A 14800-nucleotide genomic window follows, 5' to 3' on the forward strand; every position below is an offset into this window, starting at 1 on the left:
AGATGCCGTCCCACACGCTTTCACGGTCCTGTGCCGTGCAGAAGTCTTTCCAGCTCTGAGTGGCTGCTTCTTCTGCTGCCTGTTTATATTTTTCCTTGGCCCGTACGTATTCTTCGATGACGCCAGCCCTTCTGCGGGGTGCAGCATTTCTGATGCGACGTTTGGCTCTTAGTTGCTCCCTTTTCAGGGAATCTAGCTCTACCGACCACCAGGGCGGTCGGGGGTCGCCTTTCCAAGGTTTTATCTTCGGGATGGTACTCTCGCACGTGCGGTGAATGATCGCGACGTATTTTGCGATTATTCCATCGAGATCGTCCTTGTTCGAGACATTTAGGACGGCTTCCAGAGTGACGCTTTCTTCCGCGAGGCCAGTTGTTAGGGTAGCGGAGAAATCTGTCCATCGCGCCTTTTTGGTGTTGTATCTGCGCGTCGAGATTGGGACCAATGGTTTTAAGGGCCCCTCAGTGCGTAGACTAAACGTTATGGCGTTGTGATCAGATGTGATCAGATTTCGTTCCACTTGCCAGGTTTCTAGTCTCGCGAGAAGGGACTGACTGGTTAGGGTCAAGTCCACGCAGCTCGAGTATAGCCTGTCTCCTCTGTAGGTCTCGAATGTGGGCACATCGCCACTGTTATGAATGTGGAGGTCCATTTCGGTGATAAAACCGTGGAGTTGTGCTCCGCGATGGTCTTCCGAGCTGCTGCCCCACCAGTGACTCCAGGCATTAACGTCACCGGCCACTATGTGATGGTGTGTGGGAAACTTCGCGGTAGCCGTTCTCACCTGTCTGAGATATGGTTCCATATCTTGGTCCCTTGGTTCGAAGTAGACGGACAGTATGCCAAGCTCGAGTCGGCCGGCCTTTACGAAGACGGCGGCCACGTTCTCAGTGACAATTTGGGGGTCATGAATGACTTCCACGTTGTCACCGAACACGATAATCGCCGCCTTTACTGGTTTCTGGCGGCCCATGGTGCACTGGATGATCTTCGTGCCAGGGTATTGCCTCATTTCGCCCGTTCTTCCGGTATACGGTTCTTGTACTAGGGCGAAAGAGATCCCTTTTTTATGGGCCACCTGAAGCAGTTCGCTCGTTGCCAACTTTGAGCGCTGCAGGTTTGCTTGTATGAAGCGCAAAGCGCATCCTGCACCGTCCGCCTCTCTGTTAGGGACCACAACTTTGGTCTCCGGGTCGCCCTTAGCAATATTGCACCCGTGATCTCGCTATGTTGTCCCATTTTATTCTCTCTGGGCACTCAGCGCTGTACGCGGTGTGTTCCAGGTCAGGACTGGATCTTTTAGCTCTGAGACAGTTTATACACTTGGGCAAGTCACTCTTCACTTTCGAGGGACAGGTCCCCCCCGTGTGTTCTCCGGCGCAGTAGTTGCATGTGTTGTTGTCCTGTTTGCAAAGTGCCCTGGTATGTCCGAAGCCAAGGCACCTCATGCACTGGACGAGGGGGGACTGATCCTCGACCGTGCATCTACTGAATCCTACATAGATCTTGCCCTTGTCTATAAACTCTCTCCAGAGCGACGGGGAAAGCTCGATCACAGGGTGACATTCGTGGGGGTTTCGGGCGCGCTTCCTAAACCGCACCTTCATTTTGAGTGCCGCCTTGTCTACTCCTTCGAGGATATGACTATTTTGGGCCTTGATAAGGTCTACAATCTCCTCGTTGGTGTAATTTGACAGCACTCCCCGCACGCAGACCAGGGGGTCCTGGTTTGTGGGCTCCCGCACCATCAGCTCTGTATTTTTCTGGACCTGGCCCCTGATCTTAACCATGTCCTCTTTTGAGGCGCACCTCACCACGACTTTCTGGTCGCGAGCCTTACGGACCCTTTCCATCCTCGCCCCAGACTTCTTTAAATCCAGCGAGTCTCTGATCTTGGTAAGCACTTGTTCGCTGGTCTCCTGCGGGTTCCGGGACGAGATGATGAGAGTGTGGTTGGGTCTTTGTTCCACACTCTCTGTTTTTAGTCGGGCGGCGGCATGGGCGTAGGTTGTCGGCGCCAAAGGAGCTAATTTCGTGACTCCTTCTTTAATAGTATTGAGGGTCTGCTTGACCTCCTGAACCGCCATCTCCGTCTCCAGTGTTGGTTTTTTTGGGGATGCGGTGGTCTTGCTAGAATCCCTCAGGGTGCGCAGCTCCGAGGACATGATCTCGACCTTTTCATTTAAAACTTCGAATAGGGGGGCCAGATCTTGTTGTGGGTTTGGCTGTGTACTAGATGGTTGTGTATTTATTGACTTTATGTGCTGCTTGATCTCATCCAGATGGGTTCTCCATGCCGTGTCCTTGTTTACCTGTTGGCGGCTTTCGTCGTCCAAGGTCAGTGGGATGTCGTCAATTTTCGCAGTGAGGATGGTCTTGGTATGTGTTAGTTCGTCTTTCAGCTTCTCTAGGCCACTTGAGAGCGATCCTATTTTATTTCCCACTGCCTTAAGTAACTCCTGGACTTTACTGTCCGTCTGCGAAGTCACTTCACTGCCGTTCCTGATTGACGAGACCACCCTATGGAGCTCGCTCAGCTTTTCTTCTAATTTGACTTGCGTTTCCCAGATGTCACGGATCCGCCGGAAAGGCTCCACCGTCTCGTACTCCAGCCAAGAGCGGACGGCTCGAGTCTCCCTCAACGTCTCCACCAAGTCTGTCTGAGTTTTTTGCATCCCTGAGAGGAGCGTCTTTTTGAGTTCAGTGAGCTCTTTAGCATGAGCTCTTTCGACCCGCACCAATTCTTGGGCATGACGGGCGCGCTCCTTCTCGAGGCTGCACTTGTGTCGGCTGCGCGAGTCCGAGAGCGACAGGACCGTCTCGTAGAGGCCCTGCAGACTCTCATAGGCGATCATTTTCACCCCACGCTTCATATTGCCGCTACTTTCTAAAGCTTCCTTGCCGCGTTGTAGGAGGTCGTTGGCCACACCCGTGACCATGTCCATTTCTACTCCTGTTCCTCTCTTTGGGGTGGTGTAGAGGAGGGAGGTCCTCCTGCTGTTTTCGGAGGCTACAGAGCCCGCCGAGGACGTCTCACTGTCCTCCAGATCTGACAATGGGGGCTCCGAGGCTGTGTCGGTGTGGATGACAGTGAATTCCGCTACATTTTTAGGTTTTTCGCTTGATGTCGACGGCAGCGGTGCGGCAGGTGTACTAGTTCCGGTTACGTTTGCAAGCTTTTTCAGTACTTTTTTACGAAGCGAGACCGATGATTTTGAAATCACCGATGACGCTTCGGTTGTCTTTTTGTTGATGTGTGAAGACATCTTTGCTTGCACTTATGTACTAAAGATATACTATTATATAACTATACAACTAATAACTACTTTCAAAATATACAGCGATGATTACTTTTAAAACTAGATTTGATCAGTTGGACTCACGTGGCGAAAGGATGTGATGTGCCGATGATTCCGCAAGTGTCCCGTAGCTTAGTTGTTGCAGCTGTCTTTTCACGTGTTCTTCGCGCGGTCTTGATACAGTATTATCTTGATACAGTTTTACTTTATTTGAAGAAGCAGAGTCAGGTGCAGTTTGCAGTCTCGCGACGTCCGAGCCGCGACGCAACGTAAGTATTTTTTTTTTGTCGGTCACGCGCTTAAACTGGGTCGCGAGATTGATGCGCGCTTCGACTGTTTTATTTACCTTGTGTGAATTTTAAATAATTTATTATGTAACGTTCCTTCTTTGTGTTTTTTCTCTGCTGTCCTTCCACTGAAGATGGTATGGATGGTGTCGTTGCAAGGGTCTTATCACCAACTCTCTGTTGATCTAACTCTCAATTTATTGCGACGATCCTTTCTGCTTGTATCAATGATTTAAAACTTGGGTCTTGTTACTCCGGTCCCCTTGGGGTTACGGGTTTGCCCGCAGGGTATGATATGAAGAGCACTTCCGAAAATCACTTGGCACACCCACTGTGGCGCTTGGTTCAAGATTCTATTTTTGCAGAATTTTTATTGAGGAGCCGATGTTGTTAGTGCGATGTGTTGTATTAATTTCTGCATAACAATTTGGAAATCGTTAGTTCTTTAATAATTAATGTGTACGTCAATACACAAATATTATTATACTAGCGATCCCGGCAGACGTAGTCCTGCCCGGAAAATATAGATAGCAGCGCCTTTTACCTGGCCCAATTGAGATGAAAACAACCCTATTTTCCAAGTTGGACCTAATTACAATTACTCAGAAAATTTGATAAAAATTGGTTCAGTAGTTTCGGAGTTACATACCGATAGCAGCGTCATCTACTGGGTCCAACTGAGATAAAAACTACCTTATCTCCCAAGTTGCACCAAATTACAGATGTTTATAAAATTTGATAAAAATTGGTTCAGTGGAGTCGGAGTTTATCACTCACATACATCGTGACACGAAATTTTTACACATATCAGGTAGGATCATCAGGTTTCTAGTTATAATATAACCAAACGTTTAGTAAGCGTCTTAGACGTGTATCTCCATCCAACAATGAAACGAACTGAGCTCCATAAATTTTCCTTCATAAAATTTTAAAGAGAAACTATGAATTATATTTCGTATCCATATACTCGAAATCAGACTTCGCCTTGAGGGAAAAGTTTAGATTCGGACATTGTATTTTTACGGTCCCTACTCTGTTACCCTATCATAATAGATTTAAATAAGAGTAATTTAACTGGACGTGTTTTTAAAATATCTGCTGCTTATAAATAAATAATCATAGAACACCTCTAGTACATCATTTCTTGTTAGAATTGAATCCTATGTCTATAAATACACAAAAAATGCCCAAACCACAACAAACATCTTTATGGCCAATACGAATATTTGTTTTTCAGAGATCGTACCCACTATGATTACTTCGCCAATTTGTCGTCCAATATAATATATATCTGTGCTGTGTGGCTACGGCACTAAAGAATTTAGCCACCCCCTCTCTTCCCGTGGGTGTAGTAAGAGGCGACTAAGGGATAACAAGGTTCCACAACCACCTTGGAACCTAATAAGCCGACCGATGGCGGGATAACCATCCAACTGCTGGCTTTGAAATACACAGGCCGAAGACGGGCAGCAGCGTCTTCGGTGCGACAAAGCCAGTACTGCGGTCACCAACCCGTCTGCCCAGCGTGGTGACTATGGGCAAAACACATGAGTTCACGTTATTTTTGGCGTAAACTTGTGGAGGCCTATGTCCAGCAGTGGACTGTATAGGCTGTGATGATAATATATATCAAAATATAACTAAGAAATTCATACTGTATTCATTTAAAATTTATTATATATATATCAAAATATAATTAAGGTCGAGTAGTATGTGGTACACGCCCGTTAATAAATCAAGTAGCAAAGCAATCGTCTAATACGATACCGCCCAAATAATAGCGAGAGGACATATTTTATTAATTACCGCTGCGTTATCACGAAATATTACATTTATGTCCCATATTTGCATATCGTGCTGGCCTGTTCGGCGTAGGGCGCGGTGCCATGCGATCATGTGGCTCGAGCGACTGGCTGTAGCGGTTTAACGATTTACTTATAACTTATTCAATCCATTGGTTTCAGAAAGACTTGTTCATTTTATTGTTAAGTTAATTCAAATTGACTGCGATAATGTGGTCGTTTTAATTGAGATGTATTTCGATACCGGATATTAGGCGAAAAGTTTTAAAGTTCTTTTTATTTTAAGCTGTATAATAATGCTTATTTAGCGAAGAGTTTGATTTTAAAAAAGTTTATATATGTGCGTCTAAATGAAAAAAAAAACAAAACAAAAGTATTAATAGTTAGGATTATAGTCTGTAAAACTTTATGTTACAGCGAATAGAAAAGAAGCAGATATTATAAATAATGTTAAACTTTTTTGAGTCGCCTTTATTACAATATTTCAATCTGAAATTCTTTTGTAACTCATACCATACAAAATGTTTGATGGAAATTTGGGCGTATCCATCGAATTATGAGTCCGACTGTCCTCGCCAGGTTATTTTTAATGATTCTGATAGACGTTTGCACAACAACGATTTATATTCAACTCATGAAGATTACAGATATATTTTCATTATTTCAAAAGGTTTTCGCTGTTACGTTCATATTTGATTGATATTGGGTAGTGTTTATTCCATAGGTTTTTTCATTTGTATAGAGATACGCTAGGTTATATATTTCCATACAAATATCCAAATAGAATAAGTTGTTTGTCTACAGGAATATTATTAAGACGGATGTGATTTCATTCTCTCTAAATACATACTTAATATATAAAATGTTATTAGGTTTTTTATCGTAGTTTGAAAATTAAGTGAATATCAGGTTTTGATAAATGAAAGTAAAATTTGACAATATGCGACCACTATCAACTCGGTTATATATCCAGCATAAAATCCAGATTTATTTCAAGGCATTGACATTAATTATACTAAATTATTAAATTTTTCGATCGACAGATCAATCGAACAAACAACAATTTTTAACATTTAACATAACATGGCTATTCGAGTATTCTATAATTTACAATAGAGTGACAATGTAGTATTTATGAAAAAATATATTGCCATTTTGATACTGTAATAAAGAAACATTTTTAAAAGAGTGTTGTGATCTTAAGCTTGTCTCCATTCAGAGACAGATTATAAAAAAAATATCATATTCAAATTTGGATTTATAAAATATGTGGTTTCTAGTAGTTGGTTGTATGACAAAACAAGTAAACAACTAAACATTCAATTACACAGACGAGCACTTTGTAAAATATGGGCCATCTTGTATGTCTTGAGCCCGCAATAACCTGTGCAAACATCAATTAGAATGTTTGTTCCTTAATAACTCAGAAACTTAAGTACGAATCGGTTGAGTCAATACAGGTCAGTAACTTAAACGGCAAATATACCACTTGGCACTTTGAATCTCCATATGATATATGACCACCATTTAGGTATGTCTTAGGACAGCTTGTGAAAGTCGGTTGTTTTGTTTTTTTTTGAAAGACTTAATAAAACTAAAATGAGTATACAAGTATTAGGTTGTTTACACCGTTGTTAAAATAGAAGTCAATATATTAGTGCAATATACAAACATGCAAATTTAAGAAAATATGCAAGTACCTACTTTTATTCGTGTATATTTTGAACTAAAAAGATGATCTAACACATGCCTGTATTTTTTTGTTGTTTTGATTACTTTGCAATTAAGTGAAAAGTACATTGTTTATTACACAATTTAACGAATAAAATAAAAGTTAAAGGGAGTTAAATAAAAGATAATTTAATTCTAATAATGATTAATTTCTATCAGATTATTTTATTGACATATTATTTTCTTGATTCTGAAAAGTGGCGACAGCATTACCAAGTAACTACAATTTCTTAGTCTAAGAAGTAGTTTTACATGGTCACCCTTACTCTTAAACTTAAAAGGTACTCAGAGTTAGGGTCAAACATAGGAAGCAAGGGTTATTTGATTTGCTCTAATCAATCCGTGAGAGGTGTTTGAATTATGCACACGCTGAACTGTTCTGAAGATTAATGGACGCCTATATAATGATGTCTGACAGTTTCGATATTTATATAGACTGCGGTACTACTATATTCGGTCGGCTGAGGAATTTTTAAGCACAAAAGTTACATATTTTCGTTAACGCCATGGTTATGGACAACGGCGACTATGGCGTCGCCGCCGTTGTTGAAATATAGGGAATTAGAAAAATAATGAAGTAAATCCCATTTAAATGAAAGTAAAACTTATAATAATTACATAATTTATTAAATATAACAAGTAAATAAAAATTACCTATCGCTTAATGACCTCAAGTAAGATGTGTTTGGTCTGGTAAGATAGAATGCTCAATCTAAATAAAACCAATACAAATCATTATTATCATAGTTTCCAAAGTAATTAAGGTCCTGTTTTCGTGTATTAGACCATTTGGAATTGTAGACTACTCATAGCTTTATGTATGCTATTTATATATAAGGCTTTCAGGTAATATTGTACCATTTATGTAGTTTTTTACAATTTGGCTTAATTAATTGTAAATTATCATTGCGCGATTTGTTAACTGTCCAGTAAAGTAAGATTGGAATTGTGTATGTAATGTATAATTAAAAGCTGTTTGATTCAAGACATATCTTAGAAATGTTATCAAAACACCATTTGGTACTTCAGACGCACTTTTTTTGCCAACATTTGATTATATTTAATTATGAAAGCTTGTAACATTCCTATGATCCATCGACCAGATACAAATTCTATATGAAATTATTTAATCCTATGAACGATGAATAGTTGATAACAATCAAAGATTATACAAACTAAACAAGTAATATTTAGCATCGAGTTCAGAACTACGGAGCACATGTAATATACATAACAACTTGCTCAATAAGAGGACACAACTTAGTGTCAACACGACGTCTAAACAAGAGCTCATACACTGTAATGATACGCGCTTGGCGGTTACTGGATAAGGCTGTTTATATACGGAGATAGATAAGCGTTTATTGACGCTGCTATTTAAATTTATGAATTAAAAATAACGTCTCACAGTTCTGGCATAATAACAAAATTATATACCAATAGATAAAAAATTATCATTTGATTTAGATCACACACACACATATTTAGATATTTATCATCAATTAACTTAACATTGCTCAGCTGTTTACTCAAGTTTTTTTTTTAAGAAAAAAAAAAGTACAGTACAGTAAAAGTACTCTTTGTGTGTAAGTGCAGAATAAAATGACAGAATGGACTAGACTAGAGGTGGTCGTTCTTTCTGAATTTAAGATAGAAGCCTAAGCCTAGTTTCGAAAGCAAAAATTCACAATATTGTTTACCTACATATATTTTCTATATCTGTATCGTTGTTATATGTAAAAGTAAACTGTAACCGATTTTTAATAAATTATTATTATTATTATTCTGGAATTTTTCTTATGCTAAGAAAATTATTGTGTCTTTGTTTTTCATTTAATAAGCGTTTTTAATCATTATTTTTCATATACTAAACTTTAAATTTAAAAGGAGTTTAGTATAAAATAATAGGCAAGCTTTGACAAAAATGTTGGAACTTTATAAATAGAGAATTATTAAAAACGTTTATGTAATTAAATCAAAGTCAGATAACACACTTCAAGTTACTATTCGTGTAGAGGGAAGTAGAGGTCTCAAGCATCGCCGCAGTTCCTAGAGTGCAGGTCATCTATCACCAGCCAGGTTTGTATGCTGCCTTCAGATCGACAACATCGTTTAAAAGATAAATAGTGCCCGAAATTGAAATTCGGCTAAGATTGTTTCATATACGTTTCTAGTCATTAGGTATATCATTTGTAATAAACGTGAATACGTTACTGCTTCAGGTCATTTAAAATTGTTAATGAATATTTTTTATTATGTTTATGTGTTGATTGTTACGTAGGTAACACAAGACAAAATTGTTCTAAATTTGTCGCATATAGTTCAGAAAATGTTACGGTAGGTATGTTATTTATTTAAAGTTATTACTAATTGTAAGTATAAGTCAAACAAGTATTACAGGGCCAATTTCGTTTTGCACACGTTTTGAAAACTTTTTTTTAAATTTCCTCTATAATACTGAAACTACGTCTGAATTTTATTTCATGTTTGTGGTTTTTCTGTCTGAATTTTGGTCACATATCGCGCAGAAACTAATGCATGAAATAACAGGTCATTTTTAGAAGCTGTGCAAGATTTGAGTTCATACTATGAGGTAGGACATTGAGTAAGTAGGAATTTCTAATAAACAAAAGTTCCGTTAAATTTGTAAATATAAAATTTTAGAGATAAGTATAATTTATCTTTATCAGTTATATTACAGACACGATTATCCATCAAACTATGACTTGGTTAAATTTACTATAAGTCTGTAGTCTTTTACATTAAAACATCGACAAAGTAATGTAGCAACACATATTTACCGATTAATTGATATTAATAGTCTGTCATCGTCAAAGTTTAAGTGTGTAGTTATGAGTTTTAGCGGTAAAATTGTGATAATAACTGGTGTAAGTTCTGGAATTGGAGCTGCTGCAGCTGTACAGTTTACTAAAGAAGGTGCCGATGTTACTGTAATTGGAAGAAATGACGCAAAACTAAAGGTAATAACAACACAATATAAAAATGTTGGAAAAGTACCATTATTTATCAAAGCAGACGTATCCATTGATTATGACGCAGTAACAATAATAAATCAGACAACAGATAAATATGAGTAAACAGATGTTTTAGTTAGCAACACTAGCATTCTCGATAAAGCAAGTACTTTAGATGGAACATTTTTAGAAAAGTATGAAGAACTTTTAGAATTAACAACCTTAGCAAATCCACGTCTCAGAAATACAACATCATAAATATTCCTAGCGTAAGTAAGTAAGTGGTCATAAATATAAAAATCCATTATTCACTGCATATGGTCTAACAAAGGCTGGTTTAAATTTGTTCATTGACAGTGTAGCTAAAAAATTGGCTCGTCATGGTATTAAAGTGAACACTATCAGTTCGGGACCAGTATATACTGATATAGAATTCAGTTAAAGAAGATCAAGTTGGTCTAAACTTATTAAACATAAAAACAACACTGAATAGATTGTTAGGCCCTAAAAGAATTAAAAAAATATATATTTGATTTGTAATATGTTGTAAGGCTACATCCTTTGTAGTACTATACTGTGAAAACTTGTTATGAGTACACCATAACTTGTTATGTTTCTCAGCTGGGCAAAGCCTTAAGTGCTATTAACTAGCACACTGATTTTTTAATTTTCTTTTAAACAAACCTTGTTCTGATAATAACAAACACAAAAAAGGAAAGAATCATCCAATTTGACACAGTCTTTCGGAAATTATGCGCGTTCACATGTTACAGTGATTTATTTTTATTTATACTTATTCACAGTGATATAGAGAGTGCGATTAAATATAATTAACTAAGATTATTTTATTATCAAATATTAAATTTAAATATTTACTTCTTGTCTAAAGGTTTCTACCGAAGATAAAATCTAAAGGTATTCCAATCCAAACTCAAGATAGAGGATCCATAATTAAACGGTAACAAGAAAGCGTTCGTCAAGTAACGACACAGTCGAAACTGACGCTTGCTTTGAACAGAGCACTTGAAGTAAAGAAGTGTAGTTAGCTAGGAACTCGCGTATAATACATACAAGACTACGTCTTTGTTCCTACTGTCCGCTAATGAACGGACCTGTTTTCTTTTAGACAAAGGATTAATGCTTCGACGTGACACGTAAACGTATGATATATTCTGACGAGTACTATCTCTATTTATTTCAATAGAATTGCTGAACAACTCTTCTTTAATAGATGAGTCTTTTGTTCAGGTAAGAGACATTAAGGCGGATTCTTATAGGTTTTTAACCGAAAAAAAGGAGGAGATTACTCAATTTGACCGTATATATTATATATATATTTTTATGTATGTTCGGGGATAACTTCGTCGGTTATGAACCGATTTTGGTAATTCTTTTTTTGTTGGAAAGAAGATATTCCTAGGGTGGTACCATGATAAGGAAACCAGGATCTGATGATAGAATAGAATAGAGAAATCTAGGGGGACTAGTGCCTTTGTTAATTTTTTTCGTCTATGTAATTGAAGTCGGTTTTTTTTTCGTTTGCGAGCAAACACAATTATTTTTTTTGTTCTAGTTTCATCTGACATCTTTTACGAAATACGTAGATATAACTTTTTAAATTTAATTGATATCGGTCATTTTCTGTTCAAAGCGTATTCAGAATGGTTATAAAACTGTTCGTTTACATGCAGTGGTCATCTCGTGGTCATTCACATTTGCGAACAAATGTTGACTGACTAGGAACGATTCGTGTGCCGCGTTTAATATGTTACACTACCGATGCAAGTTGCTGTCTTATATTATTTATTTATTTTATTATAGTATTGAAACTGGTGTACAGTTTAAGGGGAATTGTTTTCGTTCAAATAAGGACCTGTTTTAAACTATAAAAATAAAAGTAAGTAACCGAAATGTATGTACGCTAATAAGTTCTTAATGACTGCATCAAATTCCTTTTTATGTGGTCGTTATTGTGAGGACAAGGTAGGTAAAGAAAATTCAAGAATTATCGAGATATTCATAAAAGAAAGTTAATGAATATAGTTTGCGATTTCAAAAGGTATATTCGAACGCCGAAGCAGGTGTAATGAAAATCAATAAATGAAGTACAACGTTTATTCTTCGTGACTTATTAATGAAATTAAATCAAACATTCAATAAATAAGATGTAAGTTATACGTATACTTAATATCGCCAAAGACACATTCCTTAATATTCTATTCACATCCTATAAATCTACAAAGATAGGTCAGTGGAACGTGTAAAGATGGCATATCGATCTAGCATCTAAAGGCAGCACACACAAGGCTCAAGAGTAATGATGTCCTATTGACTGCGGTCGGTCAGAGAATTGAAAGAAACATCTCCCGGTCAGTGTAAACACCGCCTAATAGACCCCATTCACACTGTGAATGCCTAAAGTCTCGTATTCGGTATTGAAAGGCTTCTTTTGGTCGATAGTGTGAAATGGTCAATTTAAAAAGGCCTTTGATGTTCCTCGTGAGACGTCGTTTTAATCAACTTTCTATTACTTTCGCTCGGGATGATGGCTGTATGAGAGATATATTTGGTGCTATGTATGTATCTATGTATCTACTAGCTCGACCATTTTTATAAAGCTCCTCTCTACGATATTGTCTATGTTTCCTAAAGTGATTAAGCATAAGTGTTTGTTGCTAACCACGAGATTACAGATTTGTAAAACTATTTTTGTTTTAAAAAGGTTTTATATTGAAAAAAAGGTTTTATACTCAAACTATTATAATAAACATATAAAGCAAATTAAAAATATATCAAAGCTCGAAGTGGGCGAGACCGGGAAGAATGCATAGTGCTACAATCAATATAAAGATTTTTTTTTGAGAATTTTAATCTTTGATTTTATTATCTTGAAAATTTCTATTACACGTATATATAATATTTTTTTCTGTTTTATATTTGTTCACCGCTTTAATAGTAGTCTTAAGGACGCGTTTACAAAATTGATGGGTATAGAATCGAACATTTACCCAAGTCACAGAACAAGCGACGCAGTACGCACGGTTAGGTGCGAGAATAGTAGTCAAGTGAACTAATTTGATACTTTCAAAAATATATTTTTATTTATAATAATTATTAAGTAAGTATAAAAGAAAATTACTGTAAGTAGTATATACTTCTGTAAATGTTGTCATTTAACCACAAAGATAAACCTTTAAATAATACTTACTCACTTTTGGAGCTTTCTCCTGTGACATTATTGAAAAAAATCTCAGTCGGACAAGTAAAAAAAAAAAACTTTTCTTGTCATAATATTAGTACAGATTAAATATTACCATTTTATATCTTGAATTCATATTAATAATAATTTTATTGTTTTCGACGCTGTGTCGTTACAAGTATCTTAACCCCTTCATAATTCATCTGAGATGAAGCATCCGGAAGTCACTCTGCATTGTTGGAAGACACTTGGAAGGCGTAAATCCATGGTTTGTATTGTTATTTTATTTGTGGTATCTGATAGTCGACTTTATCTAGGGACTATTGAGTTTTTAATGTTAAAATTTAATGTGCCGGATTTGTCCTCAAGATTATTTTACTTGACGTAGGAGAAAAACACGTTTAGGAAACCAGAACATTTTTTGGTAATTTTGAAGCGTGTATATCCACTAACCTTTAGTGAATTATAAAGCCTTTTTTTGATAGGATAAAACGCAAAAATCCGATATTAAGATATTTACAGGCTATGTATTATACGTAACATATAAATCACAACAAATACCGTATGTGAAATTATATGACAAAAATAATTATATGTATAATTAAATTTATGTTAATACATCTTATTAATATTTTACAATTTCTTTTACACTTGTAGAAACAATCACACAATAATTACATTGCGTTTAATATAAATAGATTAAAATATAAATATCTGTTTTAAAGTATTCAGTATCAAGATGGGCCTGGAGTGGAGATTTTATTAGAAATAAGTATTATTTTATGTTAATAGCTGTCATAGTTGTAACGCGGAGGATCTCGACTTTTAACTTTGATTCCATTTGCATTGTTCGAGAATAACTTCGGCTTTGTCACTTTGAAATATTTTAAATATCTTGTTGACAATTTACAATATAAAGCTCTTTGCTCTTAATTTGTAATTGAAGTTTATATCTATATACAGGTATATAATATACATTTTTATATAAGGGAGATTAATTTTTTGACTCTATGTGCTATATATAAAGTCTGTTGGGCTATTCAATTTAATAACTCATTCTTTACATATGTAAAATCGTCAGACAGTTAGTATTTAGGTTTGATTGAAATGGTGTCGGTATATTAGGGTATATTGTGTGGCACAATAAACCTTAACTTATACTAGTTTATTATAGCATCTTAAAAAAAATTCTTGTTTTTTTTTTTAAGTACATTAACAAAGAAGATGCATAAACATCGAAGACGGCCATTAACAAGTGCTCTTAATAGCGTCATAAAATCGCAAACAAAAAGTATGTTTATCAAAAAAGGGCGTTAACTGCTTAACTTCGGCAACTTTACTTCAACTTGTCATCGGCGACTTTATATAGCACTCGCGTAAGCCTCAATTCATAATGATAATATTTATTTTGCGACTATTTGTTGTTATCTACATATAAAAACAAAATTTGGACAAACTAATTCTAAATATTTAATATAATATAATGTATTACAATTGCAGCATACAA

Source organism: Melitaea cinxia, chromosome 20, assembly GCF_905220565.1.
Source record: "Melitaea cinxia chromosome 20, ilMelCinx1.1, whole genome shotgun sequence".
Taxonomy (NCBI): domain Eukaryota; kingdom Metazoa; phylum Arthropoda; class Insecta; order Lepidoptera; family Nymphalidae; genus Melitaea; species Melitaea cinxia.